Genomic DNA, 12,870 nt, shown 5'->3' with positions numbered 1-12,870 from the left:
TATTGTCCCTAGAATTCAAGTCGAGGACTGCAATCAAGTTCGAGGCCCTAGTCGATTTCATGGCAGAGTGATGGGAGAATCAACTACCAACATCAGCAGAGCGTCAAAAAGCATCGGATCAAGTATTTTGAAAGATCACTCAAGATCGAGGGCGTCGTTGCAGGAGTACTCTTAATATCTCCCAAAGGCGAACAACTCAAATACGTCTTACAAATCTTCTGGGACAACAACGAAGCTGAATACAAACCTTCTGAATGTGATACGTGCCAAAGGGTGAAAGCTATACATCAGAAATCGGTTGGCTTATTGCAACCCTTAACCATTCCTAAATGGAAGTGGGAAAACATTTCCATGGATTTTATAGTAGGATTGCCTACTACCTCAAAGGGGTATGATTCCATATGGGTTATTGTAGATTGGCTCACTAAGTCGGCTCATTTCATTCCTGTCAAGACTACTTACCGTATGCCAGCTTATGTGGAACTCTATATGTCTCGAATAGTATCTTTACATGGAGTACCCAAGACAATTGTCTCTGATCGAGGTTCCCAATTTGTCTCTAGATTCTGGGAACAATTGCATGAAACAATGGGAACTACCCTAATTAGGAGCTCTGCTAACCATCCACAAACTGATGGTCAGACAGAAAGGGTAAACCAAATCTTAGAAGATATGCTTCGAGCCTGTGCTCTTACCTTCTCGAAGAAATAGGATGAATGTTTGCCTCTGGCAGAATTCTCCTACAACAATAGTTATCAAGCTATTATACAAGTGGCACCCTATGAAGCATTATATGGCCACAGGTGTAGAACACCTTTAAATTGGTCGGAACTAGGAGAAAGAGCACATTTGGGACCAGATCTGGTCATTGAAGCTAAGGAAAAAGTTTGGAAAATTCGTAAGAATCTTGAAATAGCTCAGTCCCGACAGAAAATCTATTCGGATAAAAGAAGATCTTTGGAGTTTTGTGTTGGAGACTTTGTATATCTCAAAGTATCTCCGATGAAAGGAGTGCACCAATTTGGAGTTAAAGGAAAATTATCTCCGAGATATATTGGTCCTTATGAAATTCTGGAACGGAAAGGTCCAGTTGCATATAAACTTTCATTACCAGACCAACTTGCCTCAATACATGACATATTTCACGTATCTCAACTCAAGAGATGCTTGAGAGTTCCAGAAGAAGAAGTCTTGGAAGAATTTGAAGTTGAGCTAGAACCAGATTTAACTTACGAAGAAAGGCCCATAAAAATATTAGATCAAAAGACCAGAGATACTCGTACTAAGAGTATCAAATTTTACAAAGTGCAATGGAAAAATCATACTCCAGATGAGGCCACTTGGGAACAGGCAGAGCAGTTGGAATCCAAGTACCCCGAGTTGTTTAAGGCTGCTGAAATCAGGTAGACAGTCGTCGATAAACAACCGCCCAATTCCTTTTATGAAGAATAGAGAAGGAAGTTTGTATGACGCATTTTTCTTTCCACTCTCCAGCAGAGGCTTTAGCACTTGGAATCTCGGGACAAGATTCTTTTAAGGGGAAGAGGCTGTAACACCGGTGTTAATGACAACTTAAGTATGGTATTAAGCAGCTAATGGTAAAATTTGGATTAAAGGAAGGTAAATTGGGCCAAAGTCAAATTTGAGCCGAATTCGACCAAATTTGCAATTTGAAGTTTCAAATTTGGATAAATTGGCAAAGATATGAAATTGAGACTTGAGAGTATTTAGAACTCAAAAGAGTGAAGCTTGGGGTCTAATTCAAGTCGTAAACCTCTCAAATCGACGAAGTTACTATGCATCATCTGAAAACATGCAAATTTGAAAATATTAGTGGGTACACAACTTTGGGACAAGTTTCTGAAGAATCTTCCATGTAAGTGAGCAAATGTTTTTGGATATTAGTGAAATAGGGTCTATGAAAGAGTTCAATGAATATTGTTGGCCAGAGAAAGTGGGGAATTCAAATTTAAAATGAAGCTCAAAGTAGGCAAGATACGCAAATTTCAGCCTTCTCGTCGAAGTCTGAAAAACAGCATCGATTAGCAATGTTTGGAGCAAATTTCAGAAAAATACAGTGTAAAAGTTATATGGGTTCTTGTGCAAAATGGAATCTTTGTTAGTTGGAGAACAAAGATAGGTGAAAGGTGGATGATATGGAATGAGTTTGAGCAATTTAAATTGAGCTCAACATAGGGTAGAAGTCCCTGTTTTGGAACCTGACGAAACTGAATCTTCCACGTTCAGTTACAGTGTATTTTGGCCGAACTTTGGGCTGAAAAATCTCGATCTTAGAGTGTTAATCTTGACTCGGAGCCAATCTAAAAAATATTGTCCTTGGTGTCCTCTACACTTTTTCTTAAGAAGGATTTGAGATATTGGTTCAAAATTTTAGAGATTTTTGGCTCCGAAAATTGGAGAAAAAGGAAGGAAAAAAAGGGGAGGCAGAGCAGAGAAACAGGGGAGGAGCCGTGCCACCGGCGGCATCTCAGAGCACCGGCTAGCGCGACGAGCTGAGCCACGTTGGCATCCACGTACACCTGCCACAAGCCGAGGTGGACGACATGCAGCGGTAAAAATTTGTATAAGTCACTTCCCGCGCCTATCCATTCTACCCCCCGTAAGTTTTCACCGTGGCAAGAACAGAGCTCGAGCGAGCTAGCGCCATCGCCGGCCATCACCCCCGCCGCCGTTCCCTTCACGCCACCGCCCATCAACAGCCCCTCTAGCCTCGCCACGACGCCCTGAGACCGACCATTGCTCAGTTCCTCGCCGTCGAGCTCCGAATTGCCGCCGTTTTAATCCGCCCGCCACCACCACTGTCCTCTCGGTGAGCTCCTTTGTGCCGACCCTTTCCCTTTGATTATTTGGTCCTCGGAGCATAGCTAGGTCGTGTAGAGGCCGTAGGTCACGCCGGAGGCCGTTCTTGCGCCGCTGCCAGGCCTTGCGCCGGCCGGCCACCGGCCATGGTGCCGCCGCCCGTGGAGGGGCCGGCTCAGGCCGCCTCCAAGGAGGCCGCTGCCACCCATGGGTGCGCTGTGGCCTGGGGATGCCCCCCCCAGCCTGGCCACACCACAGGGGAGGCAGTCGCCGGTGAGCTGCCGCCCTTACCGCCGTGCCCTGCCCCTGGCGCGAGGTAGAAGAGGGCCGGGCTTTGGGACCCATAGGTAAGTCGCAGGGGGTAGGTAGGGGCTGAGTAAGAAAAGTTTTCGCGGGAGGGAGTGGATAATGTTGAGAATTTCCTCTTAGCGATTAAGTAGCTGAAATTCATTTTTTAGATGTTTAATTCACCATAAATTCTAGAAGTACCAAAAAATAGTGAAATAATTTTTTCTAGGTTTGTTTTAATCTCCTTTATACTTTAAAATTGTGAAAACTTAATTGCATATACAAAAATTTTGGGTGTTTATTTAGTGCCTTTAATTAAAGGTATTAAATAAATACTTAATAATTCCAAAATACATAAAATATGAAATAATGCTTTTCTAATTACAAATTAACCATAATCTATAGTAATTAGAAGTTTAAGATTAGAAAATAATTATGATGCTTTTCAAAAATAAAAGAAAAGACTTACGTATTTAAATAAAAAGATAAAGATTAAGTATTTATTTAATGCTTTTCCTTAAGTAAATATTTAAGTAAATGCTTAAGCTTTATAAATAAATAAAATTCTGAAAAATGTTTTGATTAATTCCAAATAAATGTTAATCTATAGTTCTAAGTTTTATTTTACATTAGAAATTAATTTAAATGCTTTTCAAAAATAAAAAGAAAAGCCTAATATGGGATAAATAAAGGAAGTTTAAATCGTGGGTTAGTCGTTATGGGTAGAGTTTTGTTGGCTTGCAACTTTATCATGAAGTTAAGTTGTCTAAGACATTTTTGGCTTGCAACTTTATCATGAAGGAAGTTGTATAGTCTTGTGCTTAAAAAGTTACATCTTTGACTCATGCATGCACTTTATCGTAGACACTGAAGCTCAAGAAGTGGAATTTCTGGAAATTTCTGAAGAATCTCCGGAGTTTGAGGAGGTTGTTGAGTTGGTCCCTTGTGAAGCAGGGTCGTCTGAAGACGCTAACTTTTTTGTGGATCAAGGCAAGCCCCGGTGCATTTAAGCCTATCTACTTTTGGAGTTATTATTTCATGTGTCCAACTATTGGTTATTTTCTTTATGAATGCATTAAGTCTAGGAGTTGATTGAAAACTTACTTTATGCATAATCCAACCTTGTTATTAAGGACATCTTTGCCACCTATTCCAAATAATTAGTAAGTATCCCATGCTTAGCAAAGCATAGTCACGCTACCTTTATCCTTTCTGAGTACCTATGGTACTCAGCAACCTAAGGTAACATTGTCATACATATGTATATCAAGGAAATGACCTGTTTTGGAAGATAGTGGACGAAGTTTGGATGGAACCAAGAAAGGAGTCTTGAGTTCCATAGTTCTGTCTACTCGGTTAATTTGATTAAGGACCGTTCGTTGTTTTAACTAGTGATCAAGTGATATTACCTGGTTACTTACTACCATATGGGACCCAGCAAGCCCGGTAGGTTAGTTGGCTCTCTGATCGGAAATATTTCATACCCGTGCTTGGCGTGCAGTGGAAGGGCAGGGGCATAGCCTGAAACTCACATGGAGATCAGGCCAGATGTGGGGTCCCATGTGGGGGTGCGTCCCTGGGTTCGAGTAGTCATATTTCCGATCGTTGGGTACAGCTAATCAAAAGGTCGTTATGTGCAACCTGGGTAGTTGTACATAGCTGGTGGTCGGGTATCTCCTGCAGGATGTAAATCGGTTCGGATTGCCGCAATCCTCAGATATGAGTGCACTTGATCATTGTTTAAGCATCGTAGTGTAACGAAGAGAAGGGAACCATTTGCTTTGAATAAATATGTTGTATGACTTAGTTCCATGTGGTTGCTAAAATATTTCATCATCTAGACTGGTCAGGTAACAAACTCAATCTGAAATAAAAGATAAAACTAAGGTTCCACTTATAGTAAGCTCTTTCTACAAAATGTGAGTCAGATGATACACCATAAAGCTATCATACAGTATAAAAAAAGTATTTATATTGGTTAGACGGGTTAGACTTGCTGAGTACTTCGTACTCAGGGGATCCTTTGTTGCTGTTTTCAGAAACCCAGCAGGGACCCACCGAGGACGAAGCTCCGAAGAACTAGGGTATCTTATGAGTCTCATGATACCCCAGAATAAACTTAGATGTTTAATTACTTGCCCCGGACTGGTTTATATTTTAAACTCTTAGTAATGGTTTAACTTGCACTATTAAGTTTCCTTCGATCTATGGTTTGTAATAAATCGTTCCTCGGGTATGTATATAAAAATGTAATATTTGTTGATGCTATCCCATCGTGGATGCGATCCTGATGTATGGCTATGGAATATACCGTGGAGGTTTTCGAGGAGTTCTGTGAACCCTCGACAGACTACCGGACTTACACTGTTTTAAGTGCGTTTTGGATAATTGTTATTCTAATAGTAATTAGGCGCACTTAAGCCAGTTTAAGTTGGGCGGTTTGCGTAGCCCTCGTCCATGACCGGTGGCATCATCGCTTGCTTCCTCTCTATCAGCAGCTGTGCATGGCCGTTCGGCACAAATTCGCCGGAGATGGGATGGGGATCGAGGTGTTGGGTTGGGGCAGAGGGGAAAGGGGACAAAAAGATTCTGCTGTGGAAGAGGGGAAGTTATCGTTGAATGCCCTCGTGCTCAGGTTTCAGTTAATCCGTCGAGTTTTGGGGATCCGCAAGTTTCGGTTTCGGGGATGGATTTTCATCCGAATTGGTGTTCAGGGCAGATTCGGGTTTTAGGTTCAGGTTTTGGGTGCCTAGAACACTCCATCCGATCCGACCCCACACCGTTGCCATCCTTAATCATCAGGAGCACTAATGAAGTGCATCTCGCGGCAAGATGGCAAGGACATATTGGAGGAAATCCACAAAGGTATTTGCGGCAACCACGCATCCTCACGAATGATCGTGGGTAAAGCTTTTAGAGTAGGGTTCTATTGGCATACAGCTCTCACTAACGTCGAGGAACTAGTCCACCAATGCCAAGGATGCCAATTCTTCGCTAAACAGCAGCAAGTCCCTGCCTACAAGTGACCACCATACCACCCTCTTGGCCCTTCACATGCTGGGGGCTTGACATGATTGGCCCACTGCCTATGGCACCTGGAGGGTAAAACCGAGTACTGGTGGCAATAGACAAGTTTACCAAGTGGATCGAGGTAAAGCTAGTAACCTACCCCAAGGCAGACAAAGTACTCGACTTAGTTAACGAAATCGTTCCCTGCTACGGCTTCCCTAATCGCATTATCACAGACCTGGGCTCCAATTTCAACAATCATGAGTTCTGGGATTACTGCGAGAACAATGGGGTCAATGTCCACTATGTCTCTGTCATTCATTCGCGAGCCAATGGACAGTTTGAGCGCGCTAATAGGATGGTATCGGAAGCTCTCAAGAAAAGGTTGCACAATATTGGAAACACGAAAGGGGGCAAGTGGCTCAAAGAACTACCCAATATCCTCTGGGGCTCCGTACCCAGCCATGCAAGTCTACAGGGCAATCACCCTACTTCCTAGTCTACGGATCCGAAGTTGTCTTTTGTACCGACATCATGTGGAAATCTCCAACAATCGAGCAGTATGAAGAGGGTGCAACAGAAGAAACAAGGTGTCTAGACTTAGTATGGGAACCTCGAAGAGGCTCACTGTGCAGCACTCATCCAATTCGCAAGGTACCTTGAGGGAATCCGCCGCTATCATGATTACAACATCAAAGAACGTTCGTTCAATATAGGTGATATGCTCCTCAAGCGTATCCAAGACACCAAGGGGTTGCACAAGCTAAACTCACCATGGGAAGGTCCCTTCATCATCTCCGAGGTCACTGGGTCTAGGTCGTACAAGCTCCAACATCTCTCTGGTGAAAACGTCAACAACTTGTGGAACATCAAGCAACTCTGTCGATTTTATCCCTAGTTTACATATTCATGTACATCGGCCATCAGCCCTAGTTGTAGAAATTATAATTCAATAAAGCAGTCATATTTTTTGTTGTAAATTCAACTACTTATTTCTTCCTAAATACGGCTTGCAGAAGCAAGTTCGCAGAGCTATTCAGCTCCCTGGCAAAATCGCCCAAATTGCAGCTTGTAATGACAAGTCTGCAAAACTTTGATAAGTTATTCCACTCACTAGACAAAATTGTCCAAACGCCGGCTTGCAAAAGCAAGTCTGCAGTAAACATTCATAAGTTAATTAACTCATGGACGGAACTGACCATTAGCGGCTTGCAGAAATAAAGCCATCTGTACCTCAGGAATTTACTAAACTACCTAAGATATTATCTACGAGATAAGTTTGTCTAGTCGCGACTTGTAATAACAAGTTTGCAGTTCCAGGTTTTCTAGAGCGCAACATCTATACAACCCAGAGAGGTTGTGAATATAGGCTCTAGTCGTAGAAACCCTAAAGAGACTACTCGCCCAAGAGGTCTGACTAGCCAGATGCCTTGAGTACTCGTGCTCTCCAGAAAGGAGTTGCATCCTAAGTACTCTACATTGTGTATCTAAAGAGGCTCATCAAAAAACCCGTGTGCGTAGACACTTACATCTACCATACGAGCAATTATCAAGGGAGATCATAAGATGCACTAAAATAAAATGTCAAAAACAACAAAAATTGCAACAAGACTTGGAATTATTTACATTTCAAAGCATTCATACGATATTTACAGTACAAGAACTAATGTTTGTTTTCAATACAGAACTACTCAAGGTCTAGATGATTCGATACTTCTTTCATGATGGGGTCCATCTCTTGCAAGTACTACTGAAAGAGCTCGTCCGAGCAGTCCTCCGCTATTCCCTCAGCAACAAGAGCCAAATCAGCTTGAGGATAGAAGGACTTCACGAAGCTCAGTAGTTGGTTGGAGACAGACTTTACCATCTTCTAAATGTAGTTGGTGAATCTCGCCGGCACGTCCTTGAGTACTTCGGACAGCGGGCGGGGCTCTACACCCTACGGGCTCCACCATTTCCGCTATCGGCTGGGCTACTTCAGAAATCTCCTTCAGAGCATGTTTTGCAGCTTCCAGCTCGACTTCGCGCTCCTGAATGGTCTTCATGGCATTAACCAAGTCGACCTCACCATCTTTGTCCATATTTTTCTCTTTCTTCAGGTGATGATCTAGGCTCTCATATAATGCTACCAGCTTACCATGCTGATCTGTCACTCGGTAGTAAGAGTTCTTCCAATCGGTGACTTGTCCTTGGAGATCTTCTTTCAACTTCTCGAGTGCTGCACAAATAATATGCAAGAGGATTAGTATTACAAACAAAATCAGTACCCGGGATCCAAGGAAGAAGAGCAATTACCTTTCATCTGCTGGTTCAACGACTTGTTGCACCCCTTGAGACGGTCTTTTTCCTCCTCTAGCTGCTAGATACGGTTCCGATATTCAGCGGCTTGTCTGTCATACTTCATCAGTAGTCTACAGGAGTACTCCCTCTCCGTGTGTATGGGTACTAAATAATAATTACAAGTGATGGAACAAGCCGGATCAGGCTTACCTCTACATAGGCACCGTCATAATTACAAGTGATGAAACAAGCCGAATCAAGCTTACCTCTACATAGGCACCGTTATGACGGTGCATCTCCATCATCCCGGTTACCATATCCACATTCAACAACGGGTCATCGATTAACTGGATATCTTCGAGACAAATTTTGCCAGCTGCTAGTGGATCTGCATGAGCTTTAGAATCCACTATACTGAGTGGAACCACGACAAGTCTTGTTGACGGACCCGACTCAGAAGATGTGTCGGTAGCCATGACTTCTAGTACTCCCGCCGCTTCAATTTCAACCTTTGGTCAGGAGCTACGAGAGTAACCATGGTACATGAGGTAGTTGCCACTATATCTTTGGGCATCTGTTGCTCGGGGGCTGGCACTACAACGTCAGTCAATGATGATATAACATCCTGCATCAATGCTGCTACAAGAGATACATCACCTGGATTGCTTATGATCGCAGCGCGTTATTCTGTCTATGAACTTGCTCGAGCCAGCGAAACATCCTGGACCAATTGGCTACTACCATCAGTCACGAGCTTCAGGTTAGGCCCTCCAAGTTCCACATCAGAAGATTTCAGACATAAGGCAAAGTTTTAGAGACATAAAACAAGTTGATCATGAGCTACAATTAGTACTCAAAGGAGTAGTAAGGCGTACCTTGTGGCTCTCCTCAGCTTCAGAGAAGGTTCCCCTATCAGGCGCAATGGCTTGATAGTTGAAGACAATTTATTTGATGCGGCTTGAATGGATGCAGCATGATCATCGCTAGCCTTCGCCACTGCCTCTGCTATTTGAATAGTTCTTGCACCGGTAGGGTCCACCTTAGCAACAAGAGGTCATGGATCATCTTCAGTTTCAATCACCTCTTTGATGGGCGGCAGCTTATGTTGAGCGGCCTCAACAGTCGCGTTCTCCACCTTGGTCACCTCTTCGAGTTCTGCAAACCACCAATGCCATCTTGAGTAGACATGGTGGTACTGGAATTACCTACTAGGAGTACTCGATCCTCAGGATCTTGTCCTTCCTCATAAGTTATTGCCGCGGGAGGTAAATCTTCTGTGGTGACAGACTTCTTTACGGCTCGCTTCGCAGCGACGGACCATTTCTTCCTCGGTGGTGGAGGAATTGTAGCTTCAAGATTTTCCTCATCTGTGCATTTCGTCGATCCAGAGGATGACTCAGCCTTATCAGATGGTCAGGCCTTGATTTCGAAATCCTCCGCAGCATCAGAACTAAAGCTGCTAGAGGCCTCGAGTACTTATTCTCCCTCCTTGTCGTCACTCTCCATGCTCTCTGCTGTATGAACACGAGGAGCAGCTTCACAAATGTTTTCTGATCTAGGAGGAGGAACAGAGTAGTACAAATCGACATCTTCCAGCACAGGAAGACAAGTTAGTACACCCAAATACCATAAAATAAGTACTCGGGGGGCTACGCCCACGGGTACTTACAGGTTTTGGCGGGTTGGCAGCGCAGAATTCTCGCACAATGGTGGGGATCTCGCCCACATGCTTGACCATCCATTTCAACCTAACCATAATCTCGTCTGTTCTGGGTTTCTTAGGAGACAATCTTGATGGGTCATTATCACCAAAGTACTCGTAGCCTTAGTGGCATTGCTGTTGCAGGGACTGAATTCACCGCTTCATGAAGCTGAATGCTACTCCAACTCTAGTCAATCCTTCTTGCTTCAATTTGGATATTTTGTCCAGGAGCTCGGGTAGTTGAAGGCAGTCTCCGTGAGTTGGCTCATCCAGCCACTGGTGGTTCCAAGTAGGGTGATGCCCTGTTAGCTTAGGGAGTTTGGGATCGTGGTTGCCAATGTACCACTTCTCTTTCCATGTGGCATGTAAATCTATAAGCTCGTAGTCCAAGTATAGACTGCTGAGCTTCTCCCTCATCTAAATTCTAGCATTGCTAACTACTTGGGTATGCTCCCTCTTAGGTTGCGGCTTCACACTGAAGAACTTCCGGAAAAGTTGGAAGTGGGGCCTAATCCCCAAGAAAGCTTTATAGTGATGCACAAAAATAGTAGTATGCAGAATGCCGTTGGGGTTTAGGTGAACAAGCTCTTGTAATACTCCAGCAGACCCTGAAAAAAATTGGATGCAGGCAAAGCAAGACCACACTCGATGAAGTGAGCGAAGATTACCGTTTCATCTAGGTACTCTTCCAATGACCATGGGTTGCCGAAGACGGGTCTCCAGTTGATGAAATCTTGATCTTGGAGCAGATTGGCTGTCACCAATGCCTTGATCTCTTCCTCCTTCAGAGATGATCGCTTCTAAGCACACGCAGGAGTTGGCAGCGCGGTTTGATCTGTCTTCCCATACTTGCGCTGGCAGTTGCAGCTCCTTCTTCTTGTCAGCCTTCTTCTTCTTGTCCTCCACAATGGGCTTCACAGCAGCAGCTTTTCTCCCCATCCTGGTTGTCATGAGTTTTTTCTGTCGTATACGCTCAGGGGCTAAGTGGTGGGGGATGGTGGCGCTAGCGCTCTAGAATCGGGCAGCAGTGGTGCTAGGGCTACAGTGTCGAAGTTGAAAGAGCATATGGCAAAGGTAAAATGGAAGGGATGATTTCCTCCATTATTTATAACCGTGGCGCAGTAACAGCAGCAAGAATACAGGAATATTCAGGTTTAACGGACCCGAAGATTTCGCGACACCTGATTGGCAGTTACCTCTAATTTCGGAAGAGATAAGATTTTCGTTTCTAAGATGGTCACGTTGACCAGAGGTTGACCCTTATACCCACCTAACTAGTCGGATAACGGCTCAGGGGCTGTGTGCCACGTGCCCATCGATAAAAAAGAAGTTTTTCTCTCTGGGTTTTTAAGGGGAAAGTGATACAAATTCCAAATTGACCCTCAGCCTGATTCTTCGATTCAACCTAAGGCTCGGGAGCTACTCCATATGGAGTGCGACTTTCGTCACATTTCCATATAAAAATTCAAGATTGAAGGATACAAGACTAAGTTAAATGAGGCTTGAGCACATTCTAGCTGCATGGCAGTGCTCGGGTACCTTTGACAACTCAACTTGATGAAGTACTCAAAGAGGACCAAGACTAGTCGGTAATGTCTACAAAAGTATTCGGAACTGCTGCATTTGACTAAAAAGTACTCAGAAGCTTGTCCTATATACATCTATGGGCCCACCAGAAGGTTTGGACAGTTTTAAATACAGGGTTGGACACCAAGATGTATCTGACATAGAGACTATGACGCTAGACGACGTATTCTACGTGGCAAGATGAGAATTTATCTATGATTAGGAAAAGTACCCGTAGCAATAAGAGTAGAACTCATCTAATCGAATCCGACTAGTATTCTTGTAAATCAATCGATCTGTAACCCTACCCCCAGCAATATAAGGTGAGGCAGGGACCTCCTCCAAAGCAACACACAAGAAGTAGGGTATTACGCAATCTAGCGGTCCGAATCTATCTAAATCGTGTGTCTGCGTTTACCTTCGAATTCCTGATCTCAACGAGCCCCACTAATCAAAACACTACCACGGGCATCCCTCTACCGAGTCTAAACACCAACAGCATGAGTCAATGGGAAATTAAGGCAAAGAAAATATGGCTCGTTCTTTATTTTGAAGAAGATAAATGATAATGCTTATGTAGTTGATCTACCAAGAGAAATGAATGTTTCTAGCACTTTTAATGTGGCTGATCTATCACTCTATCATTTAGAACAAGCACTTTATGAAGATAACTCGAGGTTGAGTTCCAATCAAGAAAAGATAACTTGAGGTTGAGTTCCAATCAAGAAGGGGAGGGACATCATAGTAGAAATTCAAAAACTATCGAGCTTACAAGTAAATGTGAATTTTGCTATCAAGAATAAGAAGTCAATTTGAGTTTTATCTTTTTAATGCATACTTCATAAAGAGTTAACTTAGCCAAGAAGATTATGACATCATGGCATATGTCATTATATTGCTTGAAGCTACTATGCTGCTCTAGAAGTTGTGTCTTAGGTTTTAATGAGCAATAGCTGAGTTGTTATGACTAATATCTGGTTGTACCCTTAGCTACCATCTAGTTGGCTAGTAGTTGTCAGGCTCTTGAGCCTATAAATACAGGTCATGCCCTCTAGTTTTGAAAGTTTAGTCCGTGGATTCAGACTACCTTAGAACATTATCTGCTAGCACGTCGAAACTATTTCTTCAATATTTTGTGCTAGAAATATCCACAGCACCTTGGCGTGGTTCTTCCAATTTAGGCTATGTTTAGTTCACTCCAAAAT

The sequence above is a fragment of the Setaria viridis genome, chromosome 7 (genome assembly GCF_005286985.2).
Source record: "Setaria viridis chromosome 7, Setaria_viridis_v4.0, whole genome shotgun sequence".
Classification (NCBI taxonomy): domain Eukaryota; kingdom Viridiplantae; phylum Streptophyta; class Magnoliopsida; order Poales; family Poaceae; genus Setaria; species Setaria viridis.
Note: the sequence above shows the minus strand (reverse complement) of the source record.